The sequence below is a fragment of the Anomaloglossus baeobatrachus genome, chromosome 12, assembly GCF_048569485.1.
Source record: "Anomaloglossus baeobatrachus isolate aAnoBae1 chromosome 12, aAnoBae1.hap1, whole genome shotgun sequence".
NCBI classification, from domain to species: Eukaryota; Metazoa; Chordata; class Amphibia; order Anura; family Aromobatidae; genus Anomaloglossus; species Anomaloglossus baeobatrachus.
In genome coordinates, this window is record NC_134364.1 from 30,324,656 (window position 1) to 30,343,867 (window position 19,212).

The following is a 19,212-nucleotide window of genomic DNA, read 5'->3' on the forward strand; positions in this document are numbered from 1 at the left end:
CCTCTCCTACCAACCCTAGGCTTTGGAGTTTCCCGGCCTCTCTGGACAGGAGCGTAGCAGGTGGGTGTCCTCACCACAGTAAAAGCAGAGGCCCTGGGCGAGCCGCTCTGCTCGACGTCGTTCAGACTGCCGCACTCGGTCGATCTGCATGGGCTCGTGGACGGGAATCCCAGCTGTTGATGACTGAGGAACGGAGGACTTCTGCGGAGGAGGAGAATGCCGTACCGGGCGTCTCTCCCGAGATAGCTCTTTGGAGCGCTCCTGAAACCGTATGTCCACACGAGTTGCTAGGGCGATCAGTGCATCTAGGGTGGAGGGCACGTCCCGACCCGCCAACTCATCCTTGATGCGACTCGAGAGTCCTTCCCAGAAGGCGGCTGTTAGGGCCTCATTATTCCACCCGAGTTCTGAAGCCAAAGTGCGGAAACGGATGGCGTATTGACCCACCGTCAGTGTCCCTTGACGTAGGCGGAGGAGTGATGAAGCAGAGGCAGAGGCGCGTCCTGGCTCGTCAAAGGTACTGCGGAAGGCCTGTAGGAACTGTTGAAGATCCTTGGTCATGGGGTCCTCCTTCTCCCACAAGGGGTTCATCCACGCCAGCGCCTCGCCCTCTAGGTGGGACATTATAAAGGCGACCTTGGCTTGGTCGGAGGCGAACAGATGTGGCAGCTGCGTGAAGTGAAGGGAACATTGGTTTATGAAGCCCCTGCAGGTCTTGGGATCTCCAGCATACCGAGGAGGTGACGCCAAACGGAGTCGGGAAGCATCTGAAGAGGCTGCCACTGGTACGGGAGCCATGGCTTGCCTGGCGGGGGACCTGGGTGCCGCAGGCGTCATTGATGCTTGTAATGTGTACAGGCGGGTGTCCACGGAGGTCATGAATTGCAGCATGCGGGTCTGGACTTCACGCTGGCGTTGGAGTTCCTCTTGCAGGGCCATTAGTGCAGCAGCGGGATCCATGGCCTGATCTTACTGTCACGGCCGGGCGGTCGGGCAGACCCAGGAGGTGGATCCACTGGACCGAACTCTCTGAGATGGTGGTAGGGAGTCCGGCAGCTGAAGCACTGATGGGCAGTAGAACAGTCCGTGCAAGTGAAGGCAGCGGAGGAGTCCCAGGGACCACGGAGTCACAGAAGGTGGTCTTGGTGACGTAGCTCAGGTTCGGAGGCCGAGGTGATATCAGGCGGGGTCCGGAACCTCTGGAGCAAGATGACGGGTCACCGCAGGGATCCGGGATGGTACGGACTGTCAGATGGCAGACGGACAGCGTGCGGGGATCAGGACACGGCAGACTGGATGGCGAGGCAGGTACGGCTCTACAAAGACAGATAGGTGAGTACAGGCACATAAACACCAAGAGACCTGACTCCTAGCTCAGGGAACACGAAGATCAGGCCCCGCCCCCTTGGACAATGACCCCCTATATACCCTGTACCTGTGCAACCTCATTTCCTGTTAATGGACGCTGGCCCTTTAAGAAAGGGTCAGTGACCGCGCGCGCGCCCTAATGCGCATGCGCGCCGCCCGGGTGCCAGAAGCCAGGGAAGGAGGCTGCGAGGAGGACGCAGGGGAGCCGGCCAGGTCCAGGGAAGCTGTCGGGCGCCGGGATCGGGGGCCCGGAGCCCTGGGACGGACGGAATCCGGTGACTGGGAAGCGGAGATCGTGGCAGGTGAGCCGGGGAACGGGGGTGAGGACCCGGGGAGCGTGACAATATCACACATACAGACCGCAATCTATTGGTAAAGTAAACAGTTCCATTGCTTACCCCTAATCACTGACTCATGAGTAATCACTAGATGGAGGAATGATTATATGGGGATGTCCTGCTTCTCTTCTTTTCTTGTACAGAGCGATGCAGGCACAAGCCTGCACATAATTACATCAATGTGGCTACACAATCATCCCATTCCATTGCTACCTGCAGGTAACCAGTTACAGCCAGATAGTAACCAGGGGCTTATTACATCTACCTTACTTGTAAGAATATATGTTACAGCCATTTTCTTTCTATTTTGGCAGGATATTACTGGCCAATCTCTCTGAGATTTAATTCCAGCCACCTATTATTGCCATACAGCCCATAGGTACCTATTTATACCTATATTATTCATTTATGCCTATATACATGACATATGACGTATTTCTCTTTTATTTCTGCTCAAGCTTAGACCACTGTGGCGCAACCCCATTGCAGAAATGACCCTTAAAGGATACAGTGCATAACGCACGCCTGTACGTCACTATTTGTAGGTATCAACCCTACGTTTGAGCTTTGAATCACGTACGATATTGTAACGTCCGGGTGGTGGAACCTCTGGACCGTACACCGGTTTCCTCTGAGGAGGCAGCCAGGCAGGTCACCCCGCCAGAGGGTCTGGGTGCACGGCAGCCGAAGCACTATTGGTAGCCGGACAGTCCGTATGGGAGCAGGAAAGGTGGATGGAGTTCTGGACGGTGGTCCGGGTGACGAGGCTCAGAGTCCGAGGCCAGATGGTAAGGTCAGGCGGGATCCGGGACTTGCTGAGCGATGGAACGGGTCACCAAGCGGAGCCAGGGACTGGAGACTGGCGGAGCTGCAGAGATGGTGGAACATCCGCCGAAGTCACCGTCAGGGTATAGGGATGAGCGTGGTTCGGTGCGGCTGGCGTGGCAGGACAGGCTCTACGAGACAGGAGAGGGTTAATGCAGGCAAGGTACAAGGCAAAGCAATAGGGGACCTGAACACTAGCTTACTAAACACGTAGAACAGGCCCCGCCCACCAGGAAGGAGAACCCTTAAATACCCTGTACCTTTCTATGCAATATCCTGTCTCTGGGTGCTGGCCCTTTAAGAAAGGGTCAATGACCGCGCGCGCGCCCTAATGCGCATGCGCGAGGCCCGTGTGCCAGAAGCCAGTCCAGGAAGCGGTGAGGAGGAGGCAGGAGCGCCCGGCTGGGAGTCCCCCCTCGCAGAGGAGCGCCGGGAGCGGGGAGCTGGACGCGTGGAGGCTGCAGGTGGGGACGAGGAGGCTGGGACCGGAGTGGTGAGCAGGGGACGCCGCCGGGGAGCGGGAAGCGGGCCACGGGGACCGGAGAACGGGACAAGGGGACCGGGAAGCGTGACAGTACCCCCTCCCCCACGTTCCCAACCCGCAAGCGGGACAGGAAGGCACGAATCAGAGGAGTGCCAACATTCTCCCGGGGCTCCCAGGACCTATCCTCAGGACCATAACCCGCCCAGTCCACCAGGAAGTATTGCCGACCACGTACGGTCTTCATGGCCACGATATCCCTTACCGCATAGATGTCATCGTCAGCGATGGGAGGAGGAGCAGTACCGACCTCAATGGAGAAGGGACCAAGGACAACAGGCTTGAGCAAGGAGACATGGAAAGAGTTGGGTATCCACATCGTGGCCGGGAGCTGCAGCTTGTAGGAGACAGCATTAATCTTGCTCACGACTTTAAACGGCCCGATGTAACAAGGACCCAACTTGTACGATGGCAACTTCAATCGGACATACTTGGATGCAAGCCAGACCAGATCACCAGGGGAGAAACACGGGGGATCCAAGCGCCTTTTGTCCGCATGTCTCTTCATCCGCAAAGAAGCCCACTCAAGGGAGGTCTTGACAGAGCTCCATATGGCTGAGAAGTCCTGGACCAGAGCATCTGCTGCGGGGACATCGGAAGCCGAGGATACTGGCAACGGAACCGAAGGCTGAAGTCCGTAAACGACTCGAAATGGAGAGCTGGAGGTGGACTCGCTGATGTGATGGTTGTGGGAGAACTCAGCCCAAGGAAGAAGCGTGGACCAGTCATCATGATGGGCATTAACGTAGTGGCGCAGGAAGGAGGTCAGGATTTGATTGACCCGCTCCACTTGCCCATTCGACTGAGGATGGTAGGCCGAAGAAAAGTCCAGAGATACTTCCAGATGTTTGCAGAGGGCCATCCAGAAGCGCGACGTAAACTGAGTTCCTCTGTCAGACACAATGTGTGCGGGAAAGCCATGCAATCAGAATATATGTTGGATGAAGGAGTCAGCTAGCTCCTGGGCAGAGGGCAGCCCGGCCATGGGAATGAAGTGAGCCATTTTGGAGAAACGGTCCACCACAACCCATATGACTGTGTGTCCAGAGGATAAAGGTAAGTCCGTAATGAAGTCCATTGCGATATGTTGCCACGGAACAGAAGGAATGGGCAGAGGCAGGAGACGTCCATATGGTAGGTGCTTGGGTGTCTTGTTCCGGGCACAGGACGGACAGGCCGAGACGAAGGTTGAGACGTCTTTACGGAGGGACGGCCACCAGTAGTGACGGACAATCGTGCTCCAAGTCTTCTTCTGACCAGCATGACCGGCAATCTTCGAGGCATGGCCCCAGTGCAGGACTCTCTGTCTGTCAGTATCTGGGACATAGGTTTTCCCAGGGGGTATCTGAGTTACCGTGACAGGATTCACCGGCATGATGTTGCTGGGGTTGATGATGGACTGGAACGTCTCCTCCTCCAACTCCACGGGCACTAAGGACCTGGACAAAGCGTCTGCCCGCACATTTTTGTCCGCAGGCCGAAAATGGAGTTGGAAATCAAATCGGGCAAAAAACAAGGACCAGCGGGCTTGTCGTGGGTTCAGTCTTTGGGCTGACCGCAGGTACTCCAGATTCTTGCGGTCTGTGTATATGATTACAGGGCATACTGCGCCCTCCAAGAGGTAGCGCCATTCCTCCAAGGCAAGCTTCACGGCCAGTAGCTCCCGATCCCCGATGGTGTAGTTGCGTTCGGGTGCTGAGAAGCTCTTGGAGAAGAATCCACAAGTGACCAGCTTGCCGGAGGGGGAGTTCTGCATCAACACTGCTCCGGCTCCTGAGGAGGAGGCATCCACCTCCAAGGTGAACTGTCGGTTCAATTCAGGGCGATGGAGAACCGGGGAGGAAGCAAACGCCTGTTTCAAGGAGCAGAACGCGGCATCGGCCGCCAGGGGCCAGTCCTTAGGATTAGCTCCTTTCTTAGTCAAGGCAGAGAGAGGCGCAGTCAAGGCGGAGAAATGCGGGATGAATTGTCGATAATAGTTCGCAAAGCCGAGAAAGCGTTGGATAGCCTTCAGTCCGGAAGGAGGAGGCCAGTTGATGATGGCAGACACTTTCTCTGGGTCCATCTGCAGGCCAGTGTCCGAGATTACATAACCCAGGAAGGGAAGAGATGACTGTTCAAAGATGCATTTCTCGTACTTGGCGTACAGACGGTTCTCTCTAAGCCTCTGGAGAACTAGCTGCACGTTCTCTCTGTGGGTCTGTAGGTCCGGAGAGAAGACCAGGATGTCATCCAGATATACCACGACACAGACATAGAGGAGATCTCTGAACACGTCGTTCACCAGTTCTTGGAAGACTGCCGGAGCATTACACAGACCAAAGGGCATGACACAATACTCATAGTGCCCATCCCGAGTGTTGAAGGCGGTTTTCCATTCGTCTCCAGAGCGAATGCGAACCAGGTTATAGGCCCCACGAAGGTCCAACTTGGTGAAGACCCGGGCTCCTCGGAGCCGATCGAATAGTTCGGGGATAAGCGGCAGAGGGCATTTGTTCTTTACGGTGATCTGGTTTAAACCCCGGTAGTCGATGCAAGGGCGCAGATCACCTTCCTTTTTCTTGACGAAGAAAAACCCTGCTCCGGCAGGGGATGAGGACCTCCGAATGAACCCCTTTGCCAGGCTCTCGGTAATATAGGCAGACATAGCTCGTGTCTCCGCAGGGGACAAGGGGTATATTCTTCCTCTAGGAGGCGTGGTTCCTGGCAGTAAATCGATGGCACAATCGTAGGGACGATGAGGCGGTAGTACCTCTGACTCCTTTTTATCAAAAACGTCCGAGAAGGACCAGTAGGCAGAAGGCAGTCCTGGTAGAGACTCTGGAACCGGAGGGCGTCGAACGGGCTGGATGGTTTTCAGACATCTCTCGTGGCACGAAGAGCCCCATCGGGTGATTTCACCTGTACTCCAGCTGACCGTCGGTTCGTGTGTCCGTAACCATGGGAGTCCCAGCAGGATCTGATGAGACATACGCGGGAGGACGTAGAAGGTGATCTTCTCGGTGTGCAGAGCACCGATCCGTACTTCCACAGGCTTGGTGATCAGTGAGACGGTGTCAGAGAGGGGTCTCCCATCTACAGAGGCGATCACCAGCGGTTTCTCTAGTGGGAGGACAGGCACCTGGTACTTATCCACCGTGGCCTGCTGGATGAAGTTGCCTGCTGCTCCGGAATCAAGATACGCCTCTGCCGTGAACCGGCTCTCTTCTGTGGTGACTTGAATAGTCCAGGTAACGGAGTCTGAGAGTGTCCCAGCACCTAGGGTGGCCTCTCCTACCAGGCCTAGGCTTTGGAGTTTCCCGGCTTCTCGGGACAAGAGCGTAGCAGGTGTGTGCCAGCTCCGCAGTAGAAGCAGAGACCTTTTGCTAGTCGTTCTGCTCTGCGTTGCTCAGACTGCCTCAGGCGGTCAATCTGCATGGGCTTGTAGGTAGAAGCGCCAGGTGATGCCGACTGGGGAGCGATGGGCTTCAGTGGTGGGGATGCCTCTCGCGGGACACCTCTTTGGATCGTTCCTGGAAACGAAGATCCACTCGAGTCGCTAGAGCAATCAGGGCATCCAAGGAGGACGGCACGTCCCGACCCGCCAGCTCATCTTTAATCCGACCCGAGAGTCCCTCCCAGAAGGCGGCGGTTAGGGCCTCATTGTTCCACCCGAGTTCCAAGGCCAAGGTGCGAAACCGAATGGCGTATTGGCCCACCGTCAGAGTCCCCTGACGTAGCCAGAGGAGGGATGAGGCAGACGCGGAGGCGCGTCCGGGCTCGTCAAAGGTGGTACGAAATGCCTGCAGGAACTCCTGGATGTTGGTAGTTACCGGATCCTCCTTCTCCCACAAGGGGTTCATCCAGGCCAGTGCCTCTCCTTCCAGATGGGACATCATGAAGGCGACCTTGGCTTGGTCAGATGCAAAAAGGTGCGGCAGCTGCGTGAAATGGAGGGAGCACTGATTAATGAATCCCCTGCAGGTCTTGGGATCACCGGCGTACCGGGGTGGTGAGGCCAAACGGAGTTTGGAAGCATCCGAGGAGACTGCCACGGGAGCTGCGGTCGTGGGTTGTGCAGTGGGAACCCGAGATGCCACAGGCGTGGCTGCTGCTTGTAGTGCATTCAGACGGGCATCCACAGAAGTCATGAAGTTCAGCATGCGGGTCTGGGTCTCGCGCTGTCGTGTGAGTTCCTGCTGCAGGGCCGCTAGTGCTTCGGCGGGATCCATGGCCTGTTCTAGCTGTAACGTCCGGGTGGTGGAACCTCTGGACCGTACACCGGTTTCCTCTGAGGAGGCAGCCAGGCAGGTCACCCCGCCAGAGGGTCTGGGTGCACGGCAGCCGAAGCACTATTGGTAGCCGGACAGTCCGTATGGGAGCAGGAAAGGTGGATGGAGTTCTGGACGGTGGTCCGGGTGACGAGGCTCAGAGTCCGAGGCCAGATGCTAAGGTCAGGCGGGATCCGGGACTTGCTGAGCGATGGAACGGGTCACCAAGCGGAGCCAGGGACTGGAGACTGGCGGAGCTGCAGAGATGGTGGAACATCCGCCGAAGTCACCGTCAGGGTATAGGGATGAGCGTGGTTCGGTGCGGCTGGCGTGGCAGGACAGGCTCTACGAGACAGGAGAGGGTTAATGCAGGCAAGGTACAAGGCAAAGCAATAGGGGACCTGAACACTAGCTTACTAAACACGTAGAACAGGCCCCGCCCACCAGGAAGGAGAACCCTTAAATACCCTGTACCTTTCTATGCAATATCCTGTCTCTGGGTGCTGGCCCTTTAAGAAAGGGTCAATGACCGCGCGCGCGCCCTAATGCGCATGCGCGAGGTCCGTGTGCCAGAAGCCAGTCCAGGAAGCGGTGAGGAGGAGGCAGGAGCGCCCGGCTGGGAGTCCCCCCTCGCAGAGGAGCGCCGGGAGCGGGGAGCTGGACGCGTGGAGGCTGCAGGTGGGGACGAGGAGGCTGGGACCGGAGTGGTGAGCAGGGGACGCCGCCGGGGAGCGGGAAGCGGGCCACGGGGACCGGAGAACGGGACAAGGGGACCGGGAAGCGTGACAGATATGCTTACACACAGTAGACGCAGCTCTTAGAAAATCCTTGACAATATGGCGACATTGCACCTATGGCGGTTAAACACACACCATATTGAATTCAGTAAATCCTATATACTCATGCTGAGAGGCGCCTACTGTAAGTTCAAGTATACATCACTAGACAATCTAGCCATTTTATTGTACTATGTGGACCAAAATATAGGTCGCAACTTGACACATACTAATAGTATCCATGTGGCACAGCATTTGATTTCACACAAGGAATATATCTCCTATATATATCACATTATAGTGACCTTAAACCAATAGGATAATACGTCTCACATGTAATTGATATACGTGTTTTCTATTTCAGTTAAAGGCTTTCCAAGCCACTAACGTGGTATGATCTACCTATTACTGATTTTGTCTCCAACATATTAATCTTGGTGAGTCATGTAGGTTACCATTCTCCTCCCATATCCACATTCCCCATATTTCTACTTTATGATCTCATGGTTTTGTAACGGGGTGCCAGGGGTGCCTCCGGCCTTGTAGTCGTGGCCCTTGCTGACAGGCTTACCCCTGGCGTCGCCGTCACTGGGGGGACAGGAGGTGCCTTGGTGGGGCAGAGTGTGGTGGTGCAGGTGTTGTCCGGCGCACAAATACTCTTCAGGCATGGATCAATGCAAACAACAAACATGTTTTATTCTTCGCAATTCTTCACACTTGGCAGTACAAAGCACAATGCTATGGCGCTTCCTTCAGCTGAGGGAAAGTCTACTCTAGCGTTCCCTCAAGTGGGTGACTTGCCTGACTACTTCACTTCGCCCGGCTCCCACTTCTGGCTACCCACAGCCCGGACCCACACCGGACTGCTTCACCCTACGAGGTTCCGCCCGCTCCTGTCTTCTTCGGCTTCCCTGTACTTCAGCTGCCACACTCTGCCCCTGGCTGTTCCTTCTTCTTTCCTGTCCCAGAGACCACTGCCTGAGTCACACACTTTCTTCCCTCCTAAAACTGCCGGCTCCTCCTTCCTACTGTGGTGACAGCCGTCCCACCCGGCCACTAGGGGGTACCCTGACTCAACATACATGCATACAATATAAAACATTTTTATTAACAACGTTTCCGGGTTAACTAGGCTTCTTTGTGAGGGGTCTGCCCACCCCTTACACACCTCCCCTCTTTAACCTGAGCCTCCCGGCCAGGCTCCAATCTAAAATTACAACTGTTAAAACCACATAAAACATGTTCAATCAACTGCGAACCTGTCCAGCGCCCGGAGGCTTAGCAGCGCTCCCGGTCTTTGGTGTTCCCGGAGGCTTAGCAGCACTCCCGGTCTTTGGTGTGCCCGGAGGCTTGGCAGCGCTCCCGGTCTTTGGTGGTTAACGCAGGAACACGGAAACTTCTCTTTCTCAATGACGCGGAGGAGCCCCCGGCTCAGTCCAGCAAGCAGGCTCTCTCCGGAATCAGCAACGTGAACGTAAACCTTTCTCCGGCTTAAACACGCCGGCATCAAACAAAACAAAACAGGCCCGCCATCTTCCGGCCTTGATGCTTATTCCGGGTGGTAGGCCCGTTGCCACTCAGCCCTCTGAGCTTGGATGTATTCCGACAAGGACTGCCCGGGTAGTCGGCGCAGCCGCCGGAAAGGCTCCTGACTGATGAGCTGCTCCGCTGTTGCAGCCCCCGGCTTGGGCTCCTCAGCCTCTGACGGAGGTGAGGGGGTCGCTGCGCGGGACGGTGGCGGGCTGCCCATAACAATCGTCGGGTGAGTAGTAATGTTCTGGTTAATCGCCAGTACCGGCGAGGTTCCCTTCTCCGGGTCGGTACTTTGCACGGGCATGACTGCCGGAGCTACAGCTACGGTATGTCGGGGTCGGGAGGCTTCAGCCAGCACCGGTCTTCGTTGCGCTTGTCGCCGGGCCTGGTGTTCTTCCCATTCTACCTCCTGCTGCCGTTGGGCAGCCTCCTGCTCGGTGGGCGTACGATGCACCCCCACCGCAAACAAGCCCCGGCAGCCCACTTCCCTCAGGAATCGTACCTTTTCCCCTGGGTACAGGGTATGCAGCCGCTGCGGGAGGCCTTCTGTATCCAGGTTGACGCGATTGTAAAAATAATCGTCGCCGGTTTCTCCATCCCGGATGAAGCCATACCCTTCTTTCTGATTGAACTTGACGACCACTCCGGTGGTATACTGACGCTCAAGCTCTTCGCCGTGGGGACCCGCCATGATCTCCCGGGCGACGGTTTCAACGAGCAGCCGCTCTTGCACTGGGTCCGGCTCAGGTGACGGGGATCTTCGGGTCGGTAGGGGAGACGGCAGCACCGGATCCCAGTAAAAACCCCAGTCGTCTCTCTCCAATTTCCGGGCGTATGCTTCCGCCGGAGTTTGACTAGGTGTTTCAGTCCCCACCGCGGCTGGCGGGGGTCTCTCTGGGCAGGGATATGGTGCTCCCAGCATCCGGCTCCCCGACGGTAGTTGGGCGGCGTAGGTCGCCCGGACCTCTGTTGTGGTCGCACTGGTCTCCGCGTCCCACGTAGTGAGCCAAGTCACCCTTGTGGCTTGTCCCGGTCCTCCGGGTACAGCCGGCAAGTAGGTAGGGAATCCCTCCGCAGACACCACCTGCTTCTGACGGCTCTTGTCCAAATTCTCGGCAACACTAGTTCTCAGTAATGGCGTCAGGGTCAGTGGCGAGACTAGAGGAAGTCGAGGCGGGCTCACTTTTCCCGCTCTTGAGGATACTCCACCCTTAGCCTCGCACCACAGATCGACCCCTCCACGGCGGCACTTCTTTCTTCTTACAACACCGCCCACTGTACATGTCTCTGTTTGTGCCCTGGGACCGGCACCTCCCCTCTTTGGGCGGAGTACTCCGAACTTCTTTTTCGGCACCGGCCAGCCCCAGGCTCTTCTTTTGGCCCCAATTCTGCGCGCGCTTTCTGTTTCTTCACAGACGACGGCCATCTTGCCGCCATCTTGTGCCCGGTCCAACGCCTCAGGCACTGTTTCTTCTTCCCACCATGGGACTGGAAATCTTTGCTGAAAGTCCGGATCAGGGGCCCTTGGCACCACTTGGTCTCCATCTTCTTGGAGCGGGTCCCCTTGCATATAATCCGGATCCTGCCGACTACGCCAAATGTAACGGGGTGCCAGGGGTGCCTCCGGCCTTGTAGTCGTGGCCCTTGCTGACAGGCTTACCCCTGGTGTCGCCGTCACTGGGGGGACAGGAGGTGCCTTGGTGGGGCAGAGTGTGGTGGTGCAGGTGTTGTCCGGCGCACAAATACTCTTCAGGCATGGATCAATGCAAACAACAAACATGTTTTATTCTTCGCAATTCTTCACACTTGGCAGTACAAAGCACAATGCTATGGCGCTTCCTTCAGCTGAGGGAAAGTCTACTCTAGCGTTCCCTCAAGTGGGTGACTTGCCTGACTACTTCACTTCGCCCGGCTCCCACTTCTGGCTACCCACAGCCCGGACCCACACCGGACTGCTTCACCCTACGAGGTTCCGCCCGCTCCTGTCTTCTCCGGCTTCCCTGTACTTCAGCTGCCACACTCTGCCCCTGGCTGTTCCTTCTTCTTTCCTGTCCCAGAGACCACTGCCTGAGTCACACACTTTCTTCCCTCCTAAAACTGCCGGCTCCTCCTTCCTACTGTGGTGACAGCCGTCCCACCCGGCCACTAGGGGGTACCCTGACTCAACATACATGCATACAATATAAAACATTTTTATTAACAACGTTTCCGGGTTAACTAGGCTTCTTTGTGAGGGGTCTGCCCACCCCTTACAGTTTCACATCTCTCTGCCCTGGCATGACATTCTCTCTCCATTTTCTCTCCCTTTTCTTGATTCATATCTCTTCCTCTTACTGCAGGGTCGGCTCCATTAATAACTCCACCATATCACGTAACCACTATAGTTAGATACCCGAGACCTATCTCTATACCCTCATATGGTTCACATACCCTTGATTGGACTCACATGTCCTTACGGAATATCTATTATGTTGTAATCATATGACAGATTGCATCTTTTATTAGGTATTTTGTCCTCGTCTATCTCTTTTATGTTGGAAAGTATGTTTTCTTTTGTCAAGATTGTATGTATATGATATTGATTATTGTTATTTCTCATTGTATATAGATAAAAAGTCCAGTCTGACGAAGGCGTATTGCCGAAACGTCGACTTTTAGTGGACGAATTACGTGTGCATATTTTCAATTCTTTGAATCAAAATAAAAATCAGCATAATATCAACAAACGTCTTTTTTTTGGGAGTAGTAGTGTGCCGGGGTTATCTCTCTTTTGTTTGTCGATTTTTTACTCCCATGCACCTACCTACCGGTGACGCAGGGCTTCCCCTCCATTTTATACTCATCTGGGCCCCCCCTTGGGACTCCAATTACATCAATATATACATGGGGGTCTTCCAATAGGTCATTGTTTGACACAGCTCTACGGGTTCTGGCTCTACCTTGAGTACTTGTTCTTATCTGCTCAAGGGTAACTCCATGATTTACAGGGGCTATCAGGATTGGCATTATCGCCTTCATTAGGGCACATTGTCCTGACCAAGGAAGTTCAAGTCTAGATCTTATCTTGAGGTCAGCACACAACCAAAAAACATCTGCTACAGACTGAGTATGATTTTGAACAAGCATGGTTATATTGGCATCACTAGCTTCGGTTATATTTTGGGAACAATAACCAGGGGGAAAGTACCCATATTTTCTCTGGGCTCTGTTATTCTCTATGGTTATACAAGTGTAATTACCAAGATAAACAGTGATTCCTTGTCTGGGCTGGGGGGCTTTAGTTACAATGGAATATTTATTTTTCCATGCCTGGCATTCATCTCCCCCCTCAGTGGTATTAGAATACAAACTGAGGAAACAATTTAGTACCTCATCTTCAATATGGAGAGGCACTGATCCAAGATGGGGGCGGGCAGAAGCACACACATAGCAATCAGACATATTACTGGACTTTGCAGTATACTGAGTCCATTGAAGCCATATATTTGTGTCTGTGAATCCAGTTTCTACAACAAAGGATTCACTGGTGGATAATTGGACGGCTGCTCCTGCCGGGCTGGGTTCTCCCAAGAGTTTTCCAGGAATTAGGGGGTTGGTTGGAGGCTTTTTAGGTTTGGTGGCTGCGTCCTTGAGTTTACCACTGGGGTTTTTGATCTCCAGTCCTTCGGTTAGCAGGACACAGTTCATGATGAAAATAAGGGCCTTCATCCTTGGGCTGGAACAAGTTTGCAATGGGAAGCGTGGATCCAAGAGTTTCTTCCTTCAAGCTTTACAGATGTGGGGGTCACCAACAGCACTTGGTATGGACCGTCGTACAATGGTTCAAGGCAATGTCTCTTGACGTGTCTCTTGACCAACACTGAGTCTCCTGGCTTCAAACGGTGGCAAATGTTGAGTCTGGGAGAGAGGAAGAAACTATAGCATGTGTGTTAGTTAGTTCTTTTGCAAGATTAACCACAAACTGCACAACCTTATCATTTGATTCTGACAATTCCTGGGGGCTGAACCCTGCAATCGGGGGATTTGACCCAAACAAAATCTCATAAGGGGACAACCTGTGTCTAGCCAATGGTGTCGTTCTCACATGATACAGAGCAACCGGGAGTAGATCCGGCCATCCCTCGGCCGACTCCTGCATCATTTTAGTCAGTTTTCTCTTAAGGGTGCCATTCATTCTTTCCACCTTCGCATTGGATTGAGGATGATATGGAGTATGCAGGGCAACTTGTGATCCAACCATGGTCAATAGTTCTTGATAGATGGTTGCTACAAAGGCAGGTCCTTGGTCGCTTTCAATTACTTCAGGTACTCCATATCTGCATACAACTTCACTGATTAATTTCTTTACTGTTGTTCTGGCTGTCATATTGGTCATTGGGAAGGCTTCAGGCCAACTGGAGAAAACATCCACTACTACTAGGCAGTATTCATATCTCCCACACTTGGGCAACTGGATGTGGTCGACTTGGATCCTCTGGAACGGGTACATAGGCTTTGCTAGGTGTTTGGGTGGGACTTCTTCTGTCTTTCCGGTGTTACAAGTTTGACAAACATGGCAGCTCTTATTATAGGCAGCAAGCATGGTAGATATCCCAGGGGCATAGAAGAACTTGCGTATCACTTCTAAGCTCTGGTTTTTCCCTCTGTGGCTGGGACCATGTCCCCAGGCAGCTATGGCAGCATACATTCTTCTAGGAAGGCAGGGTAGACTGTTGACCTTCCAGATGTCACCTTCTAGCTTGGCTCCTTCTTTCTTCCATGTCTGCAGTTCTTCTCTTGTGACTAGTCTTTGTTCTGCCTTGAGCCAATCCATTGGTGTTCTACCAACATTTATGCGGTCTCTGGGATCTTCTGGTTCAGCTAAAGATAGGTCTTGTAGAATCCTCTTCTTTTGTGCTCTGGTCGTAACCATGGCCATATAGCATTCAGATTCTTCCACTTTCATTAAAGCAGCTTCTTTAGCTTTCTTGTCAGCGTAGGCATTTCCTCTGGCAACTTCTGGTGGTCTAGGGTCCATGGGCTTGGACCTTCAAGATGGCAACTTGTCTTGGCCTGGACAGGGCAAACATCAGTCTACGGACACATTCTGCATTTTTGACTGGAGTTCCTGCTGCGGTGATGAACCCTCTATTTGCCCATATGACACCAAAATCATGTGCTATGCCGAAAGCATATCGAGAGTCTGTATAAATATTGGCAGTAGCATCCTCAGCATAGGTGCAGGCTTCAGCCAGGGCCACAAGTTCTGCTTCCTGGGCGGACATTCGAGCTGGGAGTGCTGCAACTTTGATCACTGTCACTGAGGTGGTTACAGCATAGCCTGTATGAAAGGTGCCCTTTTCATCAGCAAATCTTGAGCCGTCTGTAAACAGGATGTAGTCTGGATTTTCAGCTGGATGTTCAGAGACGTTGTCGGGCGTGACAGTTTCCTTCTCCATCTCCTGGAAGCAATCATGTGGTTCAGCTTCATTTTCCTCACTACTATCCCCCCTTGAAAGTGGAAGAAGCTTGGCTGGATTGAGGGTAGTGCAGCGATGAAGAGATACATTGTCAGGCATCAATAGGGAGCACTGTAGACGAAGATGACGTTGATGTGACAGGTGTTTTGGTTGGGTAAGCTTGAGAATAGCTGCTATATCATGAGGAGCATAGACCTTGGTTTCATGTCCCAGGACAATATCTGCTGTCTTGTCAAGAAGAAGTTGGGTGGCATGCACGGCTCTGAGGCATGTAGGTGAGGCTCGGGCAACAGGATCCAGCTTTGCAGAGTAATAGCCAACCGGGCGTTGTCTGGTGCCATGACGTTGAGTAAGAACACCTGCTGCATGTCCGACGTTTTCAGAGACATATAGATGAAATGGTAATTGGTAATCTGGTAATCCGAGAGCTGGGGCGGAGGCAATCTGATCCTTCAACATCTGGAAAGAAAGTCTCATAGTTTTATACTGGTCAGGGTTGTCACAATGATAGAAAGAAGTACCGCTCTTGAGTCCATCGTAAAGAGGCTGCATTGTTCTTGAAGCATCTGGAATCCACTGTCTGCAGTAAGTGATTAATCCAAGAAACTTCTGGAGATCCGTGAACGTCTGGGGGAACGGTAATTGCTGTATTGTGGTCTTCCTGTCTTCTGTGAGATGTTTGACACCCTTAGAGATACAGTGGCCAAGAAATATGACCTGAGACTGGCAGAATTGTAATTTAGAGCGTGAACCTCTGCAGTCCAATTCTGCAAGATGCTTGAGGAGCGACACGGAGTGGGAATGGCACAAATCCTGAGTAGGGGCACATAACAACAGGTCATCAACATATTGAAGCAGAGCAATTTCAGGATTTGCAACAATCCAAGGTAACAAACATTGCGTCAAACAACGAGTAAACTGATTGGGGCTATTCTGGGCACCTTGGGGCATAACAGTCCAGACATACTGCATACCCCTGAACGTGAAAGCAAACAGATACTGACAATCTGGGTGCAAGGGAACACTGAAAAAGGCATTTGCTAGATCAATCACAGTAAACCATTCAGAATCACTGGGGATATTTGACAACAAAGTGTGAGGGTTTGGAACAATAGGAGTTTCCAGCTCCGTGGCCACATTGACTGCTCTAAGGTCCTGTACTAACCGATATTTTTGGGGTTCACCTGGGACCGCTTTCTTTTTAACCGGGTAGAGGGGTGAATTACAAGGGGAGACACACTGTTTAAGAGCCCCACTCTGTAATAAACTGTCAATCTGGTCCTGTAGTCCAGCTTCTTGGGCTGATTTAAGGGGATATTGTGGGACTCTGGGGAGGGGGACTCCTGGCTTTAAATAAACCATAACTGGATCAACCGGGAGTTTGCCCACATCATCCGGTCGTTTTGACCATAGTATGTCAGGGACTGATGAGAGTTCAGGGTATTCAGTTTCAACGTTACAAGGAGCTGAAAGCATTAGTGTGGGTAGTGCCCGTAATAAACAGACTTCTTCACAACCTTCGGGAGAATTTGGTTTATTCAGGGTAAGGGTAATACCTCCTTCCCCATCATAGTTAATGGCGGCTCTCATCTTATTGAGAAGATCTGACCCCAGGAGATTAACCGGACAAGTGTTTGAAAGGACAAACTGATTATATATTTCTGGAAAAGGGCCCACTGGAAGGGGAATTGTGAGGGTATGGGCGGTGGGAGCCCCATCTACCCCTACCAGGGTGAGGATGTCTCCTGAAAGTGGTAGGGCATGGTCTGCAGGGATATCAGAGATTTTGACAATAGAGTTGGCCGCCCCAGTGTCCACCATAAATTTGACCGGGTTCCCTGCTACTTCTAAAATTACAGATGTAGAGTATCCCTGGTTTGCATTGACCATTGCTGTGGACTCTGGTTGACCATGCCTTCATTGGGGATTTCCGGGATGTTGGCGCTGATTCTGGGGGTGTCTCGTGGGACATTGTGGCTGCGGGGTATGACATTCCCGTTCGAAGTGACCGGTCTGACCACAACGCCAGCAGATCAACTGTTGGTTGGCCTGTCGCTGCTGGCCTCTGTTCTGGCGTGGATTTGGTCTATGGTTATACTGGGTCTGGCTGTTTTGAAGGTAGGGCTGTCGGTGTGGATACTGAGCTGGCGGACAATATTCGGGTTGCCACCCAAAATTTGGGTAGGGCTGATTAAGGTATCGAGATTGATGGGGTGGCATGGTCTGGGCCGGTGGGTTCGTGTACACTAAAACCGGGGCATTCCGTTTTGACTTTGGGGCAGGGGCCTGTTTGGCCAGACTTTTTTGGAAACTTTTTACCACCAATATAGCATCTTTTGCTGGAAGGTTCACTATGTCTGGTCTAGTGGTCATAACAGTGTCTCTGAGATCTAACTGGAGACCTTCTATAAATGCATTAGTGAGAAGGGAGGCCTGGGACTTATTAGTGGCCGTGAATCCCAGGTCTTGAAAGACACGCTGCAGTCTAGCATAATATTTTTCTGCAGATTCACCTTTTTCTTGCACTACATCTTTCAAACTGGTGGCCTGATCTGCAAGTTGATCCTGGGCCCACCTTTTAAGCACGGCGCAGTACTGCTGGCCGCTCTGGTATGTAGTGTCATCAGTTCCCGTGGGCAACACTAGGTGGGGTTCCATCAATGGCCAGAAGCTGTCTCCCGCCTTAACTTTAGTAAGATTGACTAGATCTTTCTGGGCCGCAGAGTATAGTTGGAAGATTTGGAGCATTTCCCTATAGAAATGCATTGGATTAGTCTCTGGGTCGGGCAGACGATGGACCAATGCTGCTGACTGGGTGGGGTTGAAGGGAACATACTTAGGAGGTGGGGAGGGCTGCTCATCATCTGATTCATGATCGGAATCAAACTCAGAGCGAGCTTCTGATTCTGTTGTAACCGGGAGTTGTGGAGCAGCAGGCAAGAATACAGGGCCCTCACGCTGGGCAGCTGCCACTGCATGATGTGCCGCAAGTTCACCATCCAAAACCAACCTTATTTCTTCAAGGTGTACATTTGAGCTTTTGACCGTGAACATTATACTGTCAACAATAGTCCTCACAGCTCTTTCCACAGGAAACCCAAACAAACCATCAGATATCAAAGGGAAGGAGACACTTCGTCTGAACAAGATAGTCGGACTCAACTCAGAGGCATACACAATTGAACGGTATATACAATCCCTGAGAATATTGTCAGAATTTTGGGGGTGCAAAGGATCAAATCGGGAGCCTACAGCATGAATAATATAATCTGCCGGGAGGGCACCTCCTCGAGTTACCCCAATGTGACCAGGCTCAACACGACCATATTGTCCGACATAATCCTCTGATTCTTCCTGAATAGTCTGACCACCCTGTAAAACCATTTGCCGGGCCAGTCCCTCAACATGATGCAAATTTGAATTAGCTGGGTTAACATACACTCCTGTCTCCTGTGACAACAAATCTCCTGTGCCTATCCTGAACAAAACCTGAGCCCCCGAGGGCGTAGTGAGTATCTGGGCATATCGTGAATTGAAGACCTCTAGACGGGTCCGGGATCGCTCGGAGTAGTGTTCACTATGTGTCCTGGGGGAAGAAGGGGCACCTGGGGGAAGGTATATGGTGGCCGAGGAGGAAGGAGCCGGGGGCGGGGTGCGTGGCGTGAGACTGGCTGGTGGGGGGAGTGACGGCATTACAAGGACGGGAGGGGCCGAGGGCAGAGGTAGGGGCCGCAACTCCTGAGTCTGCTCGACCATCCTCTGTTGTGGGGGGGGCACATAATATCCGCCTTCTGCTGTTAAAACTGGGAATGTAGGAACCTGTTTGTGGCCAGGGTGTGGACGGTGTGCCCCACAACTATAACAAAGGTCTCTCCAACCTGGGTTCTGACAGCCACATTGAAAACATGTCCAACCAGCCGGGTCATATGGGGGCGGTTTTCCGACCGGGACTGACGGATATGTGGGGGCTGGTGTTGGGGTTATTATGGGAGGTGGAACAGGGGGAGGGTTTACCGGTGGGGAGGCATGGGGCAGTGACTCTAACTGGGAGGCATGGCCAGCTATGGAGGGCGCTACTGGAGATATAGGAGCTGGGATATGGGGTGTCGATGTGGCAGGTTT